At 38.1% G+C, this 8,404-nt stretch overlaps 1 protein-coding gene across 5 annotated transcripts in view; it reads left to right on the top strand.

Annotated features, from left to right (window-relative positions):
• Nucleotides 1–2,777: 2,777 nt before the first annotated feature.
• LOC139753664 (ankyrin repeat and IBR domain-containing protein 1-like) overlaps nucleotides 2,778–8,404 on the top strand; it is a 147,385-nt gene continuing 141,758 nt past the window's right edge. For 3 of the 5 annotated variants that reach the window (XM_071670307.1, XM_071670310.1, XM_071670311.1), the window contains exon 1: nucleotides 3,206–3,346. The gene's annotated coding sequence lies outside the window, so the exon portion shown is untranslated. Of the gene's footprint in view, nucleotides 2,927–3,205; nucleotides 3,347–8,404 lie in introns of those variants that run through there. The other 2 variants (XM_071670308.1, XM_071670312.1) reach the window with 2 other exon arrangements.

Raw genomic sequence — 8,404 nt, 5'->3', positions numbered from 1 at the left:
AGGGCCCAGACACTACCATATCAGGCAGGTGGAGCATCCTATAATCGAGGTAACTTAAATCCTGGTAAGTCTATATTTTCACCAGGGATTAGGCGCATCTCGAAAGGCAATAAGATCCCTGTGAGACGAACACTGCAGGAGTTTGACAAGGCGAGTTTTAAGATGTTAACACTGGAGATACTTGAGCATTGGCCAAGTAGGAGCGGCAAAGCCGCAAGACTTTCTGTGAAGGAAAACAACAAATTGATACTCTCCCGCAACCCACATTTTCGTTCGTATATCTTAAAGACTTATATACTTCAGAACTGCAAACATTACTGCAATGCCCACCAGTCATAAACAGGGTCAAATGTACAACCATGGTCAGAAAAGGATAGAAGACTTTGCAGAAGCTCGTTCATCACTTGCAAAGGATAACACACAGGGCATACACAACCTCATACACACAGGACATACACAACCTCATACACACAGGACATACACAACCTCATACACAACCTTATACGCAAAACTGTTAGGTCTCCAGCATGACTTCTTCATCAAAGCCCTGGACAGTGCGGCTCCCAAAGTGCAGGTCAAATATTGCCGGCTGGGCCTGGAGAAGACAACGATGGTCACTCGTTGTGAGAAGGTTCACTTCGAATTGGCCAAAGCCCCGCCTGATGCATGCACCAGCCTCTTAAAATATCACATCCACACCTCTAGTAACTGTCCAATTAAGTAGTTGCTCGTGCAATGCATGATTATTGAAGAAATAAGGAATTTGTCAACCAAGGTGCGATGGGAGAATCCTGACAGGTGCATGAGGTGGTACATGGACTACAGGCCGCTGAGTGGTATTGGCACATAGAGCTTACTTCTATTTGTGAAGTGATCTCCGGCCTCCATATTCTGCATTTTCCCCTACTTGTCCCGTTTCTAACGTACACTAGCTGAGCTATCCTGCCATTTACCCTCTACCTTGTTCTCTGCCTCTACCTGTGAGGTGACCCCTGCTTCCGGGAAGCGACCACTAGCTGCCTAACTCTTCCATTTTCCTTACCTACATGACTTCCAGTTGATCTATCCTGCCATGTTCCCTGCCAGTTTCAACCCCTCTCTCAATATCTCTACGTGTTATATATGTAAAAGAGCTTGATGCATCACACTTCTTATTTGACCCTAGACTGCTATCATATGGCTGTTTAAAGACTGATAATCCCAGTTACAACCCTCTATACTGACTCTGCCAAAGCCAGCACACCTACCCTGTATAAGTGGACCCCATCCCTAGCATAAATAGCATTCTGCGCGCTAAAACATGCCAGTCTTAAATGAATGGAACCTTTTCGTCCAAACAGAACTGATTCAAAAGGTAATTTACACGCACTGTCCTGGATTCTGCAGCCTGGATAACTTTATAGCTCTTATAGCGTTGAAATGCCAATCTATTCTAGTGACTAAGCATGGGAGTCGCTCCATAACTGAGACACTTGTGAAGGGAACCCTCTTCCTGTTGTTAGTCTTCTATTTGCACAAATCCCTCCACTGTCCGTGAAAAAAGTCGATTTCATGGACCTAACCTCAGTGCAACAGCATAGGGTGGGAGGTAATCTTACAGCGGCACAGTCAACAACGTCTCAAGTTCTTTTGGGAATAGCTTCTCCTTCCAGACACAAGTTCACTGGCTAGCACCTTGTCGTCTCTTGCCATGACAAGGACTTAGGGAGCCTTTTGGTCACCAACAACCTTCGGCAGCAGTTCTCCTGTTGAAACCTGACGCCGCACGTTTCATACTATACCTTTTTCACTGCCCTGGCTTCTTACCTCATATGTATATTACCCGAATAAAGCGCTGTTTATGTTCTGTTCACTCGTGTATCCTTATTCCTCCCCCAGTTCTATAAACCAAAACACTCCAACTCATCAAAAGAACACTCGCTAAAGGTTGAATCACTAGATTTCTGCGTTGTTTGAAGCCAGTAATCCAATCTCCCCTTTCACTTGCCTGCGTCGTATTCAGGAACTATGATCTGTGTCAATCAGATTATGTAGCAAATTCTTGAATATGATCAGCATCATAGATATCATTTGGTTGGAGAATTTTTTATATCTTCCTCGCAGGTCATAATCATCCACTTAAACAAAAGATCGACCTCTCGTAAAAAGTCCAGGTTCAGAAGCAACTACTCAAGGAACGACCGCGTTGCCATGACGACGACTGGAAACGTACGAGTAGCGAACAACCCTCGAGGCACTCGGGATGTACCCATCCACTATATAAGGTGCATATCAGTCTGCAGCACGGTAATATTTTAGATAATTACACCCAGATATCATTTGCTACTCTTCAGCCTGTAAAAAAAAAAGCATTATAATGAAAACCACTATTTGTGCGCTCTAGATTTCCACAATGAAAGTAGAACGCTCTGTGACCTCCCGTAAATATTGGGATGGTGCTTTCTCTGATTCTCACTCTAGTATATAAAGTTCCCTTCCTTAGGTGTTTATAAGATATACATGCTTATACGCTGAACACTACTTTCTTACCATTACAGAATATTGGTGTTTCTTCTAGCATTCTGATAATGTTGAAAAATAATTTCTGATAAGAGCTCGCTCCTCTTATCTTTTGACAGTTCATACAGGCCGCAGGTTTGGAACAATTCAATCATCTATATTTAAATTCGCGCTTTTTCTATAAAAGCAATCGAATTGTATATAAATATAAAGAAATCCCAAAAGTATTTTATAATTCTTTATTATTCTAGATTGTGATGCTCTTCTGTTTTGAAATCGTGTCGTCTGCTATCAGGAAACTGCCATTGAGAGATCTATTGATTGGAGTCTGTTGTGCCAGATAACTTGTTGGGTACATGATAATTTCTTATTTCCAGAGTAGACTGTGACTATGAACTGAAGAGCAGGATGCAGTACCTAGTGAAGGGTAAGCATAAAGACCTCCAGACGGCGTAGACACGGCTGACAAAACTGAAGCAATGCGAGTCTTTGTTTTCGTTTTCTGGCGTCTGTGGCCCGTGAGGAAGACTTGGGGTCTTGTTGTGTCATAATTACGGAAAGCTGTTGTCTTATTGCCAGTGGTGTGCGGTGCCAGACCCAACCTTGATGGTGCTTCGTCGACATATCATAATTCCTCGTTTTCTTAGTGTAAACACATCATTTGAACCCAGTAACTTGTTAATTTGTGGTGGAATGAATGTCAGAAACAGAAGTGGACAAATAGTTATGTTATTGTAGTGTAACCCACAATTTCTTAGTAATGTCGATATTATAAGATTGGAAGAGTGAATCGAAGATCATGTCAGTTGGAAGATACAATAGCAACTTACTGTTAGTAGAAGTTCAGGTAAGAAATGAGTTTGCTTAGTATGTTCTGATATGATTAGGGTCAACCAATTCCTTTATCTTGCAAATTTGCATGTGAAATTATAAGCCTATGCCAACCAGAATATTCAAAATATTGGAAGCTGGAGCTTTATCAAATTACTTTATTATACGCCTAGTGTGTAAGCAGGAGTTTTTGCTGGTTATCTATAGGTGAAAAACCTATCAAAATTTGCTCTAATGTATGCCTTTTTTGTCAAAGTTTGGATAATGAACATTTCCTACTATTTATATACATGAATAGAGAGATGTAACAATAAGCATAATCTTGTAGAATTGGTGCTAGTGAATACTTTGTGGCAAAATGAAAATCAATCCATGATCATATTCGAGGTGCCCACCCCAGAAATGACGTGTGCTGTTACAGAAAATGAATGAAACAGACTATGAGTATTACTAGTGCTATATTCAGGTGAGTACCAGCAAAGAAATCCCATTAAGAGCATCCATTTCAAGTATCATTCACCGTATAGCACATTGTGGCTCACTTTCTCTTCTGTTTCTAGTCAAATTTAGATGAGGTGACACACACTTCTCTGATGTACATGATATTATTATGAAATGCACAAAGTTATGAAACAAAAAATTTCCCAAATGGATCCTGTGTGGTTATGATCCGCAACATTTTGAAGTGATGGGACACTTTTAGCAAGGCTTCATTCTAGCATCTGAAACCAGCAAAAACTTGATGTGCAAGCAACCAAAACTCCAGTGTAAAGCTTTATATGGATTACCATGTTATCTTAATATCTCAGATATCATAAAGGTAAAAATGCATGTAGGTGCACCATAGAAGTAGCTTTGAAATACAAGTGATTTATTATGCAATGGAAGTGCTGTATGTAGAGAATAGAATAAAAATGGTGGAGCAATTAGTATGGAATCCTTAGAGAATGGAGGCTCCTTTGGTGTTTGGGATAGCATGATGTGGCATCAAAGCCATGTAATCCCATTATTGGAAGTAGCAGCACCTCTTCCCTCCTCATTACTTTTGCAGAAGAGATTGTTGCAAGTATAGCTTTGTACCAGACAGTTAAAGATTGGGTTTACTTTTGCAGAAGAGATTGTTGCAAGTATAGCTTTGTGCCAGACAGTTAAAGATTGGGTTGCCATCCCCCATGAGTTGGTTTATAGCATGAATTTCGCCATGGTTAAATTGAATTTGTTGCAGAACCAACCAGTAGTGCTTACATGTCTTTTAATGCTGCAACATAGTATATCAAATCCTCCCAAGTAGCCATTCCAAATGGTCCCCTGCAGAAATGTTAGTATATTTCTGCCCTAAATCTTGGCTGTTAGGGGAGGTTAAAGGAAGTTTTCATGGGTTCTTTGGGTATGTTACAAGTGTATTAAGTACTTTTACATCAGTTAACTCCACATTGTCCATGTTATTCATTATGTACACTCTATGGCTTTATTTGGTGGACATAGTAAAATAGAATGTAATGTTCAAATTAATTCATCTCAACTTTTATTCTCTTTTTTAAACATAACACCATCATTGCAGAACTAAACATAACACCATCATTGCAGAACTGAATCTCAGTCAGTTTTGCTGCATAGCTAAACTGGTAATTGACCTTCATAGCTTTTGTTGTTTCATATTATTTCATCAACTTTTTTAACCCCACATTTCTTTGATGTCCATCCCCCCCCTGCCCTGTTTACTTCTTTTTATCAAAGAATAAAAGTAAATGACAGCTTTAGATTGGAGGTTTAGATAATGAAGCTATTTATCTCTTACTGGCACTACCTTGCTAACACAGGAAATAGCAAACAAGCAAGAAGAAAATAATTTTTGAGATTTTAGTCCACTACTGTTATTCTGTTCTCATCACACCGATATTGTGAAAGAAAATTGCTCTTATTCCAAAGTAGTTTCTGTGGTTCACTTATACTGGACTTTACTTTTGACATTGCCTTAGAAGTACAGAGGAAAAGTTGTTTAAGTAATCAAGAAATGGACATATATGCCAAAGAAGGAAAAAATACTGTGACAGATATCGAATCCACTGAAAAAGGGGACTAAGTCCAGCAGAAGTCATTGGATATAGTACTTGTGTTACTTTGTTTTCTTCCAATGTTCCCTGCATGTGAATTGATGTTTAATTGGAACTTTATTTTACAGGTCCTAAAGTGCTTCTGCTGCATGACTTTATGTTTATATTGTGATTACACTTTAATTTCTATAGTTAGTAATATAAATTTCAGCACCTCCCCTACTTAGGCACTTGTGAATACTAGTACTCAGTGATATGGTACTCTTTTTTTAGAGATTTTTTTTGCTTTATTATCTGAGTGCTACCCGACCATCTATATGTTGCCAGTCTATAGTATGCCAAGTTTTGAATTGCCAAGTGCAGTGAATGGAGCAAGATTGGTCAACCATGATAAGCATGTATACAAGTGTTAAGCGCTTAAAGTTTTCTACAATGTAATTGCCTACTTTTACATCTTTCCGCTTTGTACATTTTGAATTGGAAATGATGAAGAATTTTGCTAAGGACTGTAGTAAATAACAGTTATTAAAATGTTTTAAACTTATATACAGTAGACAGTTTCTTTAAATTGGTTTAAGGATAAAACCATAGTTCAAGTTTTATTTTATTTTGGTCTATTCTCAGGTCCCCATAGCAATGTATTTGTCCATAATTCAGAAAAATTCATAATTTGGCAGCTTTTCAGCCCTATATTGCTGGATTTGGGACTAGAATGTATATAATTGTATTCATTTTGGCTTTGCTTCTGACATTTTGTTGATGCAAAAGAAGTAAAGCATATACAATGGAATTTTTATTGCCTTGTGTTAACTTTGTTTCATTTTATGTGATTTGCTTCCAACTTGTTCCTGTCAGCTGTGAATATACTTTGGATGTTCTTTTGCCTGTTTTGAGTATCACCCATATGCACCTTACAAAGTCACTGTGGAGCAATTATACAGCAACAAAAAGACAAATTCAACCATCTAAATGTCATGCATGTCTGGTAAGTCTGTGTGTACAAAGCATCAATTTCCTTTTGATTAAATGTAGAAACTCAGGACCACAATATTTTACATCCCTAATTTTAATTCAAGAGGAAGTTTGTGAGCATCCCTATCCAAGGAATATTTTCCTCAGCATTTTCAGTGATTCCTTAAGGTCTTTCATGCTGTTGTAGTCTTCTTTCCACCTAAATAGGGCAAGAAACATTCTTGCAATATAACTCTAACAAATAAAACTAATCTAATATATGCTAGGATGGACAATCCTTGAATATGTTGAGTTTGGTTTCACATGGTTAGATTGCCATATTTCTGTGATATTCATTTTCTAACAACCCAAGGTTTTCTTGATCTTCAAATACCTCTGGGCTTTGAGGGGATCACTTGAAACCACTGGATGAGGTATAGTGCACTAATTTGTTGTGGAAATTATTTTGCCTTCTCAGATTTCTCATTTGAAGTATCAGATCAATCATTCTGTGGAGTTATTCTTCAGAGAATAACTTAGCTTTGATAAGATGGTGCAAAAAAAGTGAATTATTACTGCCTTATGCTTATTTTGCATCAGCAAAATGTAAAAAAATGAAAAATGAATATAAGCAGCATGTAAATAACCACATATTTTTATATGTTTATATACTTGAGTGTGATAGTGTTAAGAAAAAAAATGACCTCACTTACACACATCCACTTTCTGGCCATCATATATAATTTGCTGAAACTATTGCCTGTCATCCACAGCTAAGCACCAAACTACTCCATTGTATATAATGACAGTTTCTTGTGCTTTGGCTCAGTCCAGTGACAGTGCTTCATTCTCATATACGACATGTAATCAATTCATTTTTTCCAATGCTTGCATCTCACCCTCCTGAATGACTACTCAAAATTGTATTCTTATGTTCAAAGAAAAAATAAGACATACATTTACTTTTTTTGTACTTTATTATTTCATCATTAATTGTTTTGCCTTGCAGAAGGAAAGTTATTGTAATTATCAAGAAACTACCATCTTTGCTGCATACTTGGTGAAGTCCTCTGGGGTCTTCCACCCCCACAGCTCAGGTTAATCTCAGGCTGTTGCTGCAGATATTTGAAAGAAAAATATATGATATTTTTTTACTCCTCTTGTACACATTATTTGAGGATTTATCAGCTCCAGCTTAAGAAAGCCTGGTTGGATTTCCTGTGAAGTCTATATTAGTGATGGAAGTCAATTCAACTGAGGAGAAACTGGTTTGTTTGTGGTGCTGAAACTTACACAAACTCTGTATGAAAAAAGTAATTTTTTTCTTTTTCATTCTTGTTTGCCATATCCCACATTAGTGAGGTAACACTAAGAACATAAAGAAAAGGCCTCATTCACTCGCTTACGTGGATTCACTCGCCTCATGGATTTTCCATGGTTTCCCTTGGCTACTTCACATACCATAGTTCAGTCCATTGACATGTTGGCCCCTGTATACTACAGTGCTCCAATTCACTTGATCCCATGCATGCCTTTCATCCTCCTGCATGTTCAGACCCCAGAGACTTAAAATCCTTTTAACTCCATCCTTCCATCCCCAATTTTGTCTTCCCCTTCTCTTTGTTTCCTCCACTTCTAACACATATATCCTCTTTGTCAACCTCTTCTCACTCATTTTCTTCATATATCCTAACCATTTCTGCACACCCTCTTCTTTCTTGACATGCTTTTCTTATTGCCACACCTCTCTCTTACTCTTTAATTACTTGATAAAGCCACCTCACACCACATACTGCCCTCAAACATTTAATTTTCAATACATCCATCCCCCCCACTGCACTTTCTCATCTCTGACTCTTTCCTCACAACCATACTACATTGTTAGGAGTACTTTACCTTTAGACATATACATTTTTGCCTTCTCAGCTACTGACTTTTCTTTAAGCACATTCTTTAATGTTTCCAAGATTTTCATACCCTCTCCCACCCTTTGATACTTCAGTTCATTGCCATGCCAACCCCCACATATCTAAAATATTCCACTTCCCCAAATTTTCGTAATTCACCTA

Source organism: Panulirus ornatus, chromosome 15 (genome assembly GCF_036320965.1).
Source record: "Panulirus ornatus isolate Po-2019 chromosome 15, ASM3632096v1, whole genome shotgun sequence".
Taxonomy (NCBI): domain Eukaryota; kingdom Metazoa; phylum Arthropoda; class Malacostraca; order Decapoda; family Palinuridae; genus Panulirus; species Panulirus ornatus.
This window is presented reverse-complemented; position numbering and strand designations above follow the sequence as displayed.